Source organism: Triturus cristatus, chromosome 7 (genome assembly GCF_964204655.1).
Source record: "Triturus cristatus chromosome 7, aTriCri1.1, whole genome shotgun sequence".
Classification (NCBI taxonomy): Eukaryota; Metazoa; Chordata; class Amphibia; order Caudata; family Salamandridae; genus Triturus; species Triturus cristatus.
The window spans coordinates 1,284,213,960-1,284,230,377 of record NC_140590.1 but is presented as its reverse complement, the minus strand read 5'-3'; the positions used below and the strand labels follow the sequence as shown (position 1 = coordinate 1,284,230,377).

Genomic DNA, 16,418 nt, shown 5'->3' with positions numbered 1-16,418 from the left:
GTTGTGTAGAATTGTCTATTTGCTGGTGTGGGGATGCCAGCCCAGCTTTCGTATTCGCAGGCAGTCTGACATGAGGTAGAATAGCACAAATAAGGATATTAGGAACAATACAGATATTGAAAAGAAATCATGCGATGCCTACATATCCCCAGCGTAGGATGCTCCTTTGGGCGGCCAACGATAAAGAATTCTTTATAACATGTTCACCATTGGGTCAATCGGGGATAGATTGTTGGTCAACTTGTGGGGTTGTCCATAACCCATAGCTTAGCTTGCGTTGGATGTCCGTATATAGGTGTGTAGCGAAGAAAATCCCGAATGAGAGACCCAAAAATGTATTAGTAATCTCAGTAACCAGGGCCCCAAGTAATCAGGGGGCCTGCGTTGCCAGAGCTGGTTCAGAGGCCAGGAGGGAGATGTCTCAGCTGGCGCTGCGTGTGAGCCTAAAGAGGTGGCAGGCAGGTCCACAGATGTTTTGGGAATTTCCTTTGAGGGCCAGTGACAGTCTTGCATTGTTGGGGCCTAAATCTCAGCAAACACTCTTACATCTATCACACTGCAGTTTCGGGTGGTTTGGGACAAAAATCTCTGCAAACTAAATTTAAATGCAATCTCAACTGCTGCCCCGCAGGTTGTGCTCGATTAGAGTGGTTCCTGCCACATTGACCCACTTGCAGATGTTTACTCGAAGGTTACTAAAGGCACACTCCAGTCACAATGTGAGCTGCTGGGTTGGGGAGGCTCTACAAACTCAGACCCCGCTCTATAGTAGCTGGCAACGTGCAACTGGTTGCCCCATTTTTTTTTTTTATCATCTGTTTTTATTAAGTTTTCAAACACAAGTACAGGAATTCGGTTCACTGACATATTAGTTCCCTTATTGAAACAGCAGTATGTAGCGCACATGATAGGAACATAGATGGGTCGCAGCGTGGAAACTCCACCCAGCTGTACTGAACCCCTAATGAGGTACAGATCTTAAACATTGATATGTGCTGCCCTTCATTCCCCCACATGAGCACGTCAGGATACCCCGTTGAGTCCCTCTCCCGAATCCATTACTACTTTTAAAAAAAATCAATAATAAAACGACCTCAAAATTAGACCAGCTCCGTTGTTCATACCACCGTCCCTGCCCCCCGTATCGTCTCCCTCTCCCTTGGTAATGTATAGTGAGTAAACTGCGGCACATAATCGTGTGTTCAGATGCATCTTCCCACATCGTCCAATCTAGGTGTAAGTTGTGTGTGGAACCCTACGAGGTCACTCCGACAGATCTCCTGCTGCCTGTCTTGGCGTCAACCCCCCCCCCTTCATGCTCACCCCTCCCATCTCCCTCCTCAGCATGCCTGAGCGCCTGAAGTAGCTCCTCCCACTGCGCGGCTATGGGCATCTTCCTCAACCCTAGTGTCTCCTCCCGTCTGATGGCAGTTTCCTCCGCTCCGGCCCATGCAGTAAGTGAGTGCCTCCATGACTGTGGATGAGGCGGGTCCTGCGCCTTCCACCTCCTGGTTATGAGACGCTTTGCGACCGCGAGCCCTAAATCCAGAAACCTAGATGTCACCTTAGTTCTCTGCGTCCTGTGAAAGTGATGCAGTAGGTAGACCACCCAGTCAAATGATATATCCCGTCCCGTTATAGTGTGCAAGGAGTCATGAATGGTACGCCAGTAGGAATGTAATTTGCAGCAGCCCCACAGCATGTGTATGAGATCGGCCCCCGGTTCAGCGCATCTAGGACACCTTGCGTCCGTGTGACGGAAGTAGCTGTTAAGAACCGCAGGGGTGAGGTATGCCCTATGTATGACGAATAGTTGTATCTGTCGGAGGCGCATATTTCTAGGTATACGCACCGGGCCTTTCAATATGCGTTCCCAATCTCTATCTGTCAGCTGCCTCCCCAGGTCCACTTCCCATTTGTGTCTGAGCGGCTCTAGGGTAATCGCTGTGTGCATCCTCAACGACGCTGCAAACCACCGAATCAGACAGCGGCCTCGTCCCATGACGTGCAAGTACTGTATAGTAAGGTGCTGGCTGGGCTCCGCGGCCATGTCTCCCCACCGAGCAACCAAAGTCCTAACTAAGGAGTGATAAGTCAGGAATTGTCCTGGTGGTAGTCCCCCCTCCTCCACAAGTAAGTCACACGAAAGGAGCGCTCCGTCCCGGTACAGATCTCCTAGGGTCTGAATATCTGCCTCACGCCACTGTGTGAGTGCAAGGGAGGTAAGCGGTCCCGTCCCACTGGGGGTGCCCTCTAATGGCAGCGCTGGCGCATATGGGAGCACATGCCGAGTAAGGAATAGGCTCCTGCGGAAACAGCGATACGCCACCGCAAGGAGGAGCGAGCTGGGAGTGCACTCCTGGAGGCTGGGTGGAAGTGCACCAACAACTGCTCAAGTGAGTACGGCGGGCCCACGGACGCAGTGTCCTCGTGATCCCTATCCGCGAACCAGCGCGCTATCCATTGCAGCTGGGCCGCTTGGTAATAATGTTCAAAACAGGGTACGGCCAATCTTCCCTGATCCGTAGGGAGGTAAAGTTTCTTAAGGGACATCCTGTGCCGGTTATTCTCCCAGATGAAGTCCCTTAGAAGTAGTGACAACTTAGTGAAGAAGGCTGCAGGGACATAAAGAGGTAGGTTAGCGAAATAGTATAGAAGCCGCGGGAGGATCACCATTTTGGACAGCGCCACCCTACCCGTTACAGTGAGCGGCAGCGCGTTCCAGAAGCGTACCTGGGAACTGGTTGCCCCATGTATGGTTTGTGAGCATCGCACTTTCCGGGAACTATCATGGATCATGGCCACCTATCATACTTTACGGCACTGAACCTTCTGCCGTCTTTTGGCACAATTAGGTTTATTCATTGATGCACAGCACGAAACCCAGGAGCACATTGTTGTAAGGTCTGTCTCCTAAGAATTCTTTAGTAACGGGTAGGACAGTCAACTGTGGATCCGTAATGACATTAATTGAATGTTGGCATTTTGCCCACTGCCAACCTAGCAGCTTTGCACATGTACACATGAGGGTCTTTACTTTGTGCCTATTAATTATATTGGGGAGGCAGCCGAACCTCGCACTACAGGTGCCAACAACAGCGGTAAGGCAGCTCCTCACAGCCAAGACACTGGTACTATGTAATGACACGCCTCGTCCCATGGACCTGCTGCTAATCCGTCATCTCCAGACAAGTTGCAGTGAAATGTAATAGTCATAGAGGTTGCAGCTCAAACAGGCAACAGCCTATATATAACGACAGGATGGAAGGCCTATGGTGAGGTGCACTGGTAATATTTTGTTCCCTTATACAGTATTTATTTAATGGTTAAACAGGTACTAAGGTGAGGCTACCTTTGGCAGTATTTCCAGGCCTGAACGTACGTAGGGATGAGGTATTAGTGTCCCAAGTTGCGCAACATGATATACTTTTGTATAGGAAGTTTGTTAAAAGCTTCATTTGGTATAATAGTGCCTGGCTACCAGGGACGACTTGTACAAAAACAAACATGAGTGGTTACTCAATTCTGTTGGTTAGTGGGGATGTTGACAAGAGCAGAACTCAAACTAATTAGCCTTGAAGACATTGTGGCAACGATTTAAGTGATGTGTATAAAAGCTGTAAATATGGTGCTAAAAGGATGGCATGCCAAGGGAGATATCTTCCATATTTCACTGTGTCCCCTCAATCCAACAGGCCTAAAGTAAACAGAGGATGCCTGATTGACTTGTTAGATCTGTTATTAGTTTCATTAAACACACCAGGTATTATGAAGTAATGACATTTGTACTCATATCATAGGTACTTCCAGGACACATGTTTTTCCATACACACACCTCTAGACAGGACTACCCCCACCCCCCCCCCCGAGCAAAAGAAAGTAAAACACTATATGGGTGGCATGCTTTGCAGACGGTGGCTAGCTCGCACATGTGGGTGTTCTGCTGAGTTTGGGGGCAGGTCTGCATGCTTCATCTTGTCATCATGTAAGGGGACCATGTACCTAGGTCACACACATCAGGCAGAGGTGCCCAGTGGAAGCATGAGGGGGACTGCACAGAACATGACACTGCACAGGTTAGATGCCGGCGAACTTTGACTGCCCTACCGCACATGGCAAAGTAAACCTGGACTGATTCACAGGCGGGGTGTGGTGGTGGTGGTCCCTACCTCTTTTCACAGGTTCACTCCCTGTTGGGTCTATCTAACGATCATCTCAATGGGCTTTAAATTGATAGCCTCTCTTGCCTCTGCCATACTGTGAGTAGGTTAGCCATGGACTTTAAGAAGGTGCTGCAATGGCCCTCTAAGGCTATAGTACAGCGTCTAGTTTACCGGTGATATTGGTACCATCATTAGCACCAGCAGCGGCTCACATGGGTAGCAGTATAGCTTCCTGCTATTTCGCCCGGGATTGGGGCTGGCAATGTCATCAACTTTGCAGCCAGAAACGGGATAGGCAAAGACATACCTGTGAGGGTATAACACGCACTCAGCGTAGAGCTAGCTGAGCTTCACATACCCTGGTATACCGTCAGTGATAAACGTGAGGTTATGGGCTACACACGAATAGGCACTTTCTGTCAGCGGGAGCGTGAGTGTGCCAGTCCCAAGAGGGTGCATGGTGCCTGGTTAGGGCTGATAGGGATGGGAGGGAGCACTAATACAGACAAGCACCAGAGTACATTTTGCAGTTAGAGTTAAGGTTAAATTGATTAATTGATGGCATGTTACCAGTTGCTTCAGTTAAGCGAATTTTCCTTGGGAGTTGTCAGCGAACATTCGGACTGCAATGTTGGTGGTTAGCCGGTTGTCAGGCCTTTTAGATGGGTTTTTAGCTCAGGCATGTCCAAGTATGGGTTAAGGTGCCTGAAGTCTGCCCTGGGATACATGTTCTCAGGCATGTGGAGCGGCAGAACTGAAAGAGGCTTGGGTTCGACCTCTGGTTACAGGTTCAGATCCTGGTAGGTCCTCTTAGTATCTCGTCCTTCTGAGGTCGATGAAATGAGTACCATTGAGTTGAGTAACAATGACATGGGCAAATTCTCCCGCCCGTTAGCCTTGGCTTGCAGCAATGCAGGCTGTGGAAGTGGTCATCCAACGAGTGTGCTATGGGCTAAATTTTGGGGAATTCCCCTGGGTTAAGCACAAATAGGCTACTAAGTAGTGAAGGACACTTGGCATTCCCAGTACTCAAGAAAGGGCAGGTATCTATACATTTGGTTCCCCTCCGGTCCACACTGCCTGTCTGCGCCCTGGTATACTAACAGAAGTTTGGGAGGGCAAGGCGTCACCTGGGGTGGTGACTGGCAGAATGTGATGGACATACTCCGACAAGTGCTATACACAAATAACTGGGTGAGAGGAGTGAAGGCAGGCTTGTTAACTTTTACTTCCACCCGCATTGGCACATCTTGCCAGGAGTGGCTTGGTAAATCAATTGCTCTTCAGCCAGGCAAGGTTAACAGTGAACCAACACCATACCAGTTGTTTTAGGTCATCCTGGGCGCATATACATGAAGGTCTAGGCGAGGCAGGTACCACGGATTCTGGGTCCCCCCTTCGAGTTGCAAACTCAGCAGGACATGCTTACAACTGGGGCGATGAGAAACCCAAGGCGTTTAAGGGGACAGCCAGCTGGAAGCCACCCTGGGAGGGGTGGTGAAGTGTGCAGGCACTGGAACAGCTTCTGTAGAAGCAGCGGCCCGGGCAGGGGGGGTGTGTCTCCCCTCTCATCACCGGGGTCTGACAGCTGGGAGGCAATGAGTTGACTTTCCAGGATAGGAGGGTCCTGCTGCCAGAATTGAATTCCCCCTGGTGTAAGTTTGCAGGGGGAGTTTGGTTTTATCAGTCTTAAGTCCACAGGGAGTTGAGAAAGGATGGGGGCACCTGTCTAGAAGTGGCATGCTGGCCTCCTGTCCAGTATAGGCTTGGACTGGTTTTGGCTGGTCCTGGGAGAGGCCCGGGAATCAGCAGGATGTAGGTAAGATGCCTACCTTGGTGGGGGGCCCTGGCTGTGACGGTGGCCACCCCCAAAGCTGTGGAGGAGTCACAGGGCGATCCAGAGTCTGCAAGGTACAGAAGGGTACTACATGCAGCAGCACATTAAGGGTGCTAAGCCAAGGATACCCAGGGATGTCTTAGCTTGTCCCTTTGAAGTACGACGGCACCCCATTAGTCCTACGGACGGTTGTGGGCCTGAGCAACTGGGGGTGGCCTGGAAAGCTCCGCCCCCCCTTCTGTGGGGCGTGAGTAAGTGCGTGGACTGGTGGTCCACTGATGGGAGGGGTGGCCCCTCCCAAAACTGGTAACCACTGATTGGCGACAGCCACGGTGTAATTTGGCTCATCAGGCGGGCAGGCGGCACAGGGGCTGGCCTGCCCTCAGATCGCCCGTAAGATAACCCACCATGTTGGCATATTTGTTATGCAAATAAACCTGCAGCAATTTTCTCCACCAACAAGTTGTTGTGTGGTTTATTTATGTATGTTGCTGTAAGAGAACTGAGTGTTGCCGATATTGGCACTATGCAAATAGCTAATGAAGGGTGATGTCCCACCTTTTTCTCAGAAGGCAACTCCCATGAAGTATTGTTTTGGGAAGGAGCAGCGACATGTACGCTGCTTGCGTGCCTTTAACTTGTTTGTTTTTTTAAGCATTTGGGCGCTGGTCCCTGGTTGCATATTGCACTTCAGGCCACAGCTATCAACGTCGAAAGTAGGTCCACTAACATCAAAAATGCTGGTCAATCCGAATTTACATCAAAATGTACTAATTGGTCTGTACAGGTGTGTTTTGGATAAAAACAATTGTAAATGAAATATAAAGTGCACATTTAAAATAGCACTGGTATATGAGACGGAATAGATAATTTTGTTAAAACGGGTAACTCCCCATCAAATTTCAATAGTGATTATCGTTCTTGCTCGGGACTCTGAGAAGAATAAAAGAAATATGGAACACCCTTCAGATATCGGCTACACTAACTGAACCAATCACAATCCAGGGCCATCAATTTGCGCTGTCTATTTGCAGGAGAGTGTGTGAGAGGCGGGGCCATAGGCGGATAGATGGACGCACACGCGCGTTTCCATAAACACAGCATAGGCACCCTGCAGGTAGCAGGGCAAGCTTTCCTCCACACAGGAAAGGTACCATTGAGGACGCAGCAGCGAAAGCTTCCCTCACATGGACCAGACACAGTGAAAGCACAATTAGTGCACGTTTTACGCGCACAGCGCCCAGCTTCTCCCTGCCCCGTGACCCCTGGTGTGGGACAGAGTTTCATCCTCCCATTAATTATCTTGAATATTTCCACAGAACCATTAATAATAATAACACTTTGTTTTTCTTGGAGCACTTCTGTTGTCAAGAAGGGTTCTTTTACGTAACGTGTCTCGTCACTTTTGCACCCCATTAATGTTGTATACTCTGTCTTGCTTACTTGAAGTCGCTGGAACTGGAAGGATCCGTTCTAAGATTGTGGGCGGCAGCTGCCTGAACCATTTCACTCGTAAGTTTCGTGGAACGGATGTGCCTCATAAACAGTGAAGAGGGCTGTCTCCGGGCTTCTTCCTGGTCGGAATCCATTGTGTCTATCGGACGGTACTTTCTTTTGTTGAATGAAGGTTTGCATCTGGACAAATGCAGCCTTTTAAATTAGTTTACTCAAGAAGAGTCCATTGCGATGTTACTGTAATTAGAGGCAGGCGCGCAACACCCATTGGGGTCACCAGGCTTCAGCACCCCCCCCCCCCCCCCCCCCCTCATGTGTGTCAGCCCGGCTGAGACAGCCTCGCGGGCTGGCGTCCGTCTAATTGCAGCCGGGCCGAGTGCTTCACAGGTCTTTAAAATACCATTTACTCGTTAATGAGGCTTTTGTTGCGTTTTCGCCCCTTCTTACAGCCACTCTGCCTATGGCTGGAAGACTTAGCCCCCCCCCCCGAAATTTGGCACTAGTTGCCCGCCTGATTAGACGGACTACCCTCGAGTCTGTGTTACTATAGGACAGGCTGTAAGTGGGATGAAAATATTGGTGGGTCTCTCATAGTGGCGTGGCCGATGTAAATAAGGGCGTGGCTTAAAACGCTTAAGCTAAAAATCTGCGTAGTGTGCCGCCCGACTGGTATTGTGCTTCTTCTGTCATTGCCTCCAGATATATAATACAGGTGACATTACACCTAGAACACGCCAGGACTATTGGCTTTGGTAATGGTTGTAAGTAGCATAAGATAAATAATAACTAACTAGGTTTTCGTTGCATTTAATAAAAAAGTTGCCGTTTTTGTGAGCGAGGATGTGGCGTAAGGTTAGAGCTGCCGACTTTCGAGCTGAGAAAGGTTCTAGCCAGATGTGGACTCAACATCCGGTAATTAAAAAAATCAACAAGTGCTTGCGTGATGTAACTGGTGCTTATGTAAAGCGCTCCATGTTTGCGCTATAAACAAGCATTGGCATAGCCAATAGGTTTCGCCCTTGGGACCTTATAAGTGTTTAGCCATGCAACAGTTGCATAACAAAATACTTATAAGGTCCCAAAAGCGAGACCCGCGAAAGTGAAAGTAATCTGGGTCAAGCGCGGCGCGCACTCCCGCGCACATGCACTGAAGCTCTAGGCTGGCCTGGTAGCACTTTTTGGAGCCCTCTCAATAAGTCTCGCCAGACCAGCGCATGCGCTGGGTCAGGCCAGACCTAAAAAGGGGAAAACAAGTTTCTTACAAGTTACATCAAAAACAGTGATCAGTGCTACTGTTGCACAGTTACGTTTTTTCTCCATCCTGAGGGTAAAAATAGAGAGCCCGATATGGACACGTTTAGGCACCTGCTTTAAAGAACTGACAGTGCTGAGCACTGGCAAGACCCGGCCCACTTAAAACCCTGTTCTAAGATAAGTTTATTATATGTTGCTTTTAGGTCACATGGGAATTGATCAGTTGAAGGTCTGGGGAGGAACTGATGACCTCTCTCTCACCTGTATGGCAGCATAGAACTCAAGCAGGATTGATGTGAAAGAGTTTGTCAGGCAAGGATCCGCTGGTGAACCAACCAATATTTGTGGCATCATCAGGTTGATGATTTTGTGTTATATTAGAAGGTTGAATGAGTGCAGTGTGCACTTAGATGTAAAGGGAACCTGGTGTAGCGGGGAAGGATCAGAGAGGACAATGATTGCGTTTGATAGGAAGTAAGCTTCAAGGTTTGAAGCTTTCTTGATGATCTGGCCTGCCAGGTGACCATGGAGTACTGGGAGTGTTTACATGTATTGAGGTGCTGGTAGGGTAACAGAATTCATTGTCAAATCTGAAAATCTTTTTGTTTGGGCATAAAGCCCCAGAGAAGTGTTGTGCCTGTGTGACCTCTTGCCCTTTTTCATGTAAGTTCTGTAGATTCTCTATGGGGTGGTGGGTAGATGAGGGTGTGCGGGTGACTGTGTGTGCACGTGTCTATGTGTGCACATGAGTGTGTCTGTGTGCACGTCTGTGTGTGTGCATGCGTGTGCTGGTTTCCTTGCAGTACTATTTCTTTGTGAGAGGAAACTTTCAACTGCTTCTGACATATTGTTCCTGTCCTGTGTGTGCTTGTGACACTTGAGAAACCCTTTAATATGTACAAAAATGCAAACTATTGGTTTCGTTATTGTTTTCTTTTGTTGGTGTGAATCAGATTGCAAGCTGCCCCTTTCATGTATATCTCTAAACATATTCATTATAGGACAGCAGAGAAGACGTTTGGTGAGCTGGGAAATGCCCTTCAACCTCCATAACATGATGGATAACTCCCCTCTGCCATCTGTTCAGTGTTCAAGTTCAGACTTGCAGGGATTTTCCTATTTTTAGGTTCCCCGTTTCAGTGGTGAGAGCCTAAAATAGCTGACATACTACTGTATCCGTGTGCCAGTCCCACCCATTAAGAGCTGCCAGGAGGAGTACTGCCCCTTTGCTGCGTTGTTGCTTTGTTGGGTTGGCCTGCAGTTCCTGCTTCTGCCTTGGGCAGTGAAAGGACTGGACTGGACTGAACTTTCTTTACTTGTGCTGAGTATCTCCAAGGGCTTGAAGTCGAGCTTGCCTCTTGTTCTAAAGTCTCCAAAAACATCACCAACCTCTGGGTACCACTTCTGGAACTGCTGTTTCAGTTGCCACAGAGAAGGGAAACGCAACCGACTCCGTCGCTGGCTCTGTGTCCTGCTGGCACCACAGAAGGCACCGTCCGCATCTCGCATCACAACCCTAGTCTCACCGACGATGACGACTACTGCACCCGGGCCGCTGCTTCCACCGTGACCGGTGGGCACCGCACTACGCACTGCCTTGCTTCACCTCGGCATCCTTGTCTCACCTACGCCATCACTGCTGCTGACTTCAACACCTGTGACCGCATTGTGGCTGGGGGCACTGCTTGTAAGTCTCACTACGCACCGCGTCGTCCCACACAGTAGTCTGGGCCGACCGACGCCAGCTCCCGCTAACCAGCTCTGTCACTTGCACCGCAACCTGCCAGCACCGCACTTAGCACCACCTCGCCCTGCACCATAAGCCTTGGTCTCACCGATGCCGTCTGGACGATCATCACCGAGCCGCTGCCTGCACCGCATCGAGAGGGCACTGCACCCTGCACCGCTTCCATTTTGCAATTAAACCGCGATGGTTGCTACGACCGGCTTGCACCAATGTGCCAGCCACAACGAGAAAGGTACTGTTCACGAGTCTGTCCACGCTTTCACTGGCCTGTACCGACGCAGTCAGCTGGAACTGTTAGACTCTGTTGTTTTCAGCCTCGCAGTAGCCCCGGACGGACCTACAGACTCATTCGAACTGTGTTCTTAAGATAATTCTGAAAATTTCAAGTATATCTTGCAAAGTATACATTTTTAAGTACTGTATGTTGGATTCTTATCGTTTTGGTCTTTTTTTGGATATAAAAAATATTGGATAGTTTTCTAACCTGGTGTGGCTTCCTCTTGTAGTGTATTCACTGTATTACTGTTGGCTATGTGCAAATGCTTTACACACTGCCTCTGAGATAAGCCTGACTGCTCGTGCCAAGCTCCCAAGGGGGTGAGCGGGGATTATTTTAGGATTATAACTCCCTCACCCTGACTAGGAAGAAGGGTCCCTACTTGGACAAAGGTGCACACCCTTGCCAACTAGAGACCCCCATTTCTAACAGCGACCCTTTGTGAGTTGTTCATTATTGCATCCAGACACATAACGCAACAACAGACATACACCTAAAAAGCATGGCAAATCTAATTGCTTTGCCAATGCTTGTTAGTAACATCAAATAAATGAGTAACATCGATTTTGTTGTGGATAATTAGAATTGAAAATATTTCAATTCTGAAAATTTGAGACTGAATTAAACACTACTAACATCTGTAGAAGGGGAGGTGGTCTTCAAGTGCCTCCATTACTTCTACCCATCACACCACTTTCTTCTGCCGTCTCCTAGTCTATTAGACATTTAGTCCCTTTTTCTCCTCACATCTTTCTGAAATCCTCCATTTGTGTAACTCACACATCATTTTCATGCTCACAATGTTTTGCCACTCTCTTGTTCTGCACAAACTACTGTTAATCACCTAATTTCACTAAACCTTGATACTCTCACCCATCAACTCATCTTTAAGCATTGCATTTTCATTTCTTTTGGTGTTGTCAATATTTTGACAGCTGGGAACCTCCTTCACACAATTTGCCATAAAATCCCAATCACTCAGGGTGCTCTGCAGGGAGGCCACCGATCGTTTGTGTATAAAGTCTGAACCGCTTTATGAGACACTGACCGGCACTGTGAGAAGTTCAAACACCTGTCAGACTTATCTTGTACGTCATCATGAACTTTCAACCTCAACTGGAATCCACCCAGACGCATAGAAGCAACTTGGTTCACATAAGTCATACATTGCATGAAAAAACCTACCGACCCACAACAAATGGAAACAATAAATACTCTTAGAGATTCTAAAATGAAATGTAAACAGAGACTGCGTGGGTCTTATTGATTACAAGTCTTCAGTTGTTGCTGGAAATTCGAGCATTGTTATTTCCAGTAAAGCGCATGCACATAGGACACAATATGAACCCATTCCAAAGACAGTTTTTAATTACTGCCACATCGGAGACCTGGCAAGACCCAACCCACTTAAAACTCTGTAGGTGTAAACTAATGTGGAGTGAGTGACAGGCAGGTGCACAACAAGATCCACAAAGACCTTTGTCGGTCACCCTGCCATCGCAGGCACAGGCACTTGAAGCTTGAACCAGATGTCTGGCTCATCTCAAAGTGCTCTTAGACCCTCAAGCCCAAAAACAAGCTGAGGTTTCATGTGGCATCTGCCTGCCCCAGTGTGCTAACCTCATGCACCAAGAATTAATGGTAAAAGCCATTTTTCAGCTTTGATGTAAAAGAGGTGATGTAAAATAGGTGAGAGAAAGAGATAACCATCTAGTAGATGAACTGCATAATATAAAACCAGTAAATATTGTTCAATCCTGGCTTCCAGGCTTGAACAAACTGTGTGATACTAGGCAAATATTTTATTCCACTGAGCCTCTGTTTTCTTCATTATCACATATGAGAGTACCTTCAAATGCTTGAGTTCCGCAATTGCACAGTGCATAAATGTGTGCTATTTAACAGACTATATATTGCTCCATCTATAATAGGAATCGAGGCAACATATAGGTACAGGTGACAGCTGCCAGTGCTTAATTTGAGCCTATGGTTTCTGGTGCTCAGCACCAGCACTTAATTGTCAACACCGGCTCTGTGACAGCCTGCTACAAGGTGGCACTGACTGCCTAATTTAGAGATGACCACAACAACAGTTAATTATTAATTCAATATATATTTAAAATTACTATTACCTGCCGCCCAAGCCATTCTTATAGCTTTGGGGCCTGGTATAGTCCAAATTGTCACATTGTAGGAGTGTGATGGTTAGCAGTTGTGTTGTTACTGTCATTGGCAGCATAGCAGGGGCAATGTGTGGTGCAAGCGGTGGTCTCCTAACAAGAGCCCTGGCACTTATATTTTTTTTACAAATCAAGCACTGAAGCTGACTTACCTCTGATTTCATCAGAGACATTGTTATCAGGGAGCGGAGGCATGGATATTTCTAAGTTGATGTTTTACAATGACCACGTTTAAAAAACGCCTCTTAATGCCGTGATAAACCTAGATCTAAGATGAAACGTTTGTGCCTGCTAAAGAGAAGCACTTAAAAAATTGAAACAAAATTGCATTGGTGTCTACAGATAATGCCTAAAAAAGATGAAATGTAATATTTTGTAATATGTAATCTTCTGCTCACGAGAAGCTCTGCTAGTTTCTTGGAAAGAGTTCGCGTTGTGTGACACAGCAAGATAACACAAACTCATGATCCGCAGAACTTCCAGACGCAGATGCCTGAGAGAGGGGGACAACAGCCCTCTGTTGTCACATGGCCGCCCTTGCTTGCGCCTCTCACTATTGTCCAAGAGTGGACCTGGGGGCGGAGCAACGCCTCTCGGGGGAGGTTCAAGGTAAAAGCTAGAAAGAGTCTCGCACTCTCGAAGATTGTTTGCAGGCAGCTGCAGCAGGATTTCTGAAGAGAAGAACAGGAAACGGGTAGGGACGCGTATTTTCTTTTTTTATCTTGCTCTTGTTTAAAAAAGGTTTAAACCTCACATTAATCCTGTGTATCAATCTTAACTATCCAGATGTTGGTGCCTCTTATTTAACTAACTGATAAAATACGTCGTAACCGTGGCATACGTCACACGTTAGTCTCAAAGACCTACAGAGATCATCTTCAGAGACAGAGATCCTTCTTCTTCACACACGCGCGCGCGCGAAGCCTACGCCAGAATTCCCCTTGGCCCCTTCTCCCTCTCACTTCCCATTCTTAGAACACACATCGGTCCTTCGACACCCATCGCTTTCTCTCTCAAACACATCAAAACACATGTCTTCGTCCTCTCTTGCTCAAACACGAATCGACACACAAGCTCACACGCCACTGCTGCCGCCCGATATGTTTTTTTTCATGCTCACCAAGCAGCCATCCTAAACACACCTCACCCCTACCCTTTCTTTTGCATAAAGAACACATGCGCCTGTTTCTCACCCAGCCTCTTGATCCTGAGGTTAAGGGCTCTTCCTTTAGGACCACCAGGGGCACCCCTCCCCTCTGTCCCCCCTCCCCCAAAATGAATACCCAAATAACACACACACAGACTGTTGAGTTGGGTAAAATTGCTGCAGTTTATTACATAATCCAGATATGTAATGGGTGGGTTATCTTACGGGCGATCCAAGGGCAGGCAACCAACTGGGCCGCCTGATGAGCCGGGCAGCGCGGGAGCGAACCCCGTCTTTGCTGCCATCCAGGTGATTCTTTCTACGATCACGTGCCGTTGGTAACTTCTACTCATGCCCCCCTCTCGGGGCGGAGCGTCGCATAGCAAACCCCCCGGTTGTTCAGGCCCACAACCGCCCGCAGGACTAGTGGGGCGCCGGCACGGCTTCCGGGACCCTCCCATGAGGCTCCTCAGTTTTGGCTCAGGCACCCCCTATGGTGCCGCGCAGAGGTACCCTTTGTACCGGCCTGCTTCCAGATCGCCCTGTAACTCCGCCTACAATGAAAAAAGAAACATTACAACGCTCTGAAAACCCCCCCACCCAATGCCTACGCCGGGTAAGCGGTAGGGAGGGATGCGGCGTGGAGGGCGACAAAGAGGTCGCCAGGAGGGTGGGGGAAGGCTAAATAGCCTCCCCTTCCCCACAGGGGCCAGGAAGTGACGGGCTTCTGCGTCCCATCCGGCCAACACGAGGAGAGGGGGGACACCGGTCGGCGTCCCCGCCCCCTCCCCTTGGGAGGGGGTGGGGAGGGGTGACCGGTGCCCCGGTGGCACTAGGGCGCCGACCGCTGTAGTGGCCCCCTGCGGGAGCCGCGGTCGGCGGCAAAGTGCACTCAACCAGGCTTTAATGGAGTCATGTTGCCTGTTAGTCAACGTCTATCAAGCTGCAACGGTGAACCTCACACCTTCTATGAATAATAGTAAAACACACCGGGTGAGCATGTGGCCTTACGGCTAGAGCTGCCGGCTTTGGAGCTGGGAAACCGGTTCGAGCCTTGATGCGTGCTCAGCATCCTGTGATTCTGGGCAAATCACTTAATCTCCCCGTGCCTACCCAAAACAAGCATTTACAAAGCAATAGGTCTCGCAATGATGTTGTTTTGAGCTATTGGCATTGAAAATGTTATTTTCCCCCCTTCGTGAAGCATTATTCAAGTAATGGCGTTGTAAATGACAATGTCTTTTACCCCCTGTTGACCCCCACAAAGCTCATCAGCATGTGCCCGCCAGTTTGAGCTTGAAATGACACACTGTGTGAGTATTTTTCCAAAGTATGGGAGATTGCAGGCATTTATATTTGCTGCAGGCAATGTTTGTGCTAATTTCAAGAAAATCAACAGTATAAACCGGCCCACAGTGCATAAACAAAGTACACAAACTGCTAAAAAATAGGCCACGCACTGATCTGTCAGACCAGCCCATTGGGCACTGCCAGGTTGCCCTGGGCCAATCCGAGCCTCTAAATACTTTCAGTAGGAAAGTACCCGCACTTCTCCATCACAAGTGCGTACTCCCAGGTAGTGAGCACCAGTGAGTCAACATTTCCATATCAAGCAGTACCTACTACCACACTGTTGTTGCACGCACCCATTTTCCCACTTATGCACTATTTTACTAAGATGGTTCTCTTGCCACGAGCGCTCTGGTGCAGGGTGCCCAGCTAGCATGCGGGCTATGAATGCTTTCTATTAAATTAATATTGAGGAATGTATTTAATGAATAAGTAAACAACAGTTTCCTGCCAATTCTAGCACAGAAAATAATCCGATTTGTGATCTCCAACGGCACCGTGGGAGGGGATTTGGTGCAAAGTGCTCACTGACTTGAAAACATGCGAGTTCAAACATGTGCACCCACCAACACGCCTGAGTGCCGCTCTTCTCCATATTACATGTCTGGAACAGTAAACAATTGTGATGTCAAAGTACCTTTCCCTAGTTCAGATTTCCATTAAAGACCCCTATAATATCAGAGCTCTGAACCCAATGTTTTGGCTAAAGTTACATAATCTGTTTTGTGGTTGGGTGACAGCTGTTAGGTGTACAGGTTTGCATGTTAAAATTCAGCACAAACTTCCAATGTGGGACTTATATGATGTTTTGTGCCATTTAGCATGTGACAGACTCTGCCCTGGGTCTACTGTCCTTTTGGAGGGGCTTGCCTTTCACCCAGCATGTGACAGACGCTGCCCAGGTATACTGTCCTTTTAGAGGGACTAGCCTTTCACCCAGCATGTGACAGACTTGGGCCAGGTCTACTGTCCCTTTAGAGGGACTAGCCTTTCACCCAGCATGTGACA

The 16,418-nt window shown here is 48.3% G+C and overlaps 1 protein-coding gene across 5 annotated transcripts in view; it reads left to right on the top strand.

Moving 5' to 3' along the window:
• Nucleotides 1–16,418, top strand: part of LOC146811889 (sulfotransferase 1 family member D1-like) — a 502,151-nt gene that overhangs the window by 335,240 nt on the left and 150,493 nt on the right. Inside the window, exon 1 of one of the 5 annotated variants that reach the window (XM_085618849.1) lies at nt 13,386–13,607. The exons of 1 other annotated variant lie outside the window; for it this stretch is intronic. The gene's annotated coding sequence lies outside the window, so the exon portion shown is untranslated. Of the gene's footprint in view, nt 1–13,385; nt 13,608–16,418 lie in introns of those variants that run through there. 3 more of the 5 variants (XM_085618853.1, XM_085618854.1, XM_085618850.1) reach the window with 3 other exon arrangements.